Genomic DNA, 296 nt, shown 5'->3' with positions numbered 1-296 from the left:
ACCTCCTGCCTGCAGGCAGCGGAATGGTAGCACAATGGCACAGGTGGCATGGTGTGGGCGCTTCCTCTCTTCAAGGATGGGAGCAAGAACGCCCCGAAACACCACCCACTACCCACACCAGGACGTCCCTGGGTCCCCTGGGCTCCAGCTGGGCACTCACCTGGGCTGGGCTGGGCCCCATCCCCGTCCTGCCCCGCTGGTGCTGGCTGCATGTTGTCATAGGGGCTCTCCGCTTCGTCCATGCCGAGGGCTGTTGGAGGAAGGCAGGGGAGAGTGGCTGAGTCCGTGGGGCTGGG

This window comes from Cariama cristata, unplaced genomic scaffold (genome assembly GCF_000690535.1).
Source record: "Cariama cristata isolate BGI_N322 unplaced genomic scaffold, ASM69053v1 scaffold24446, whole genome shotgun sequence".
Classification (NCBI taxonomy): domain Eukaryota; kingdom Metazoa; phylum Chordata; class Aves; order Cariamiformes; family Cariamidae; genus Cariama; species Cariama cristata.
The sequence above is the reverse complement of the archived record's forward strand: the minus strand, read 5'-3'. Positions refer to the sequence as shown.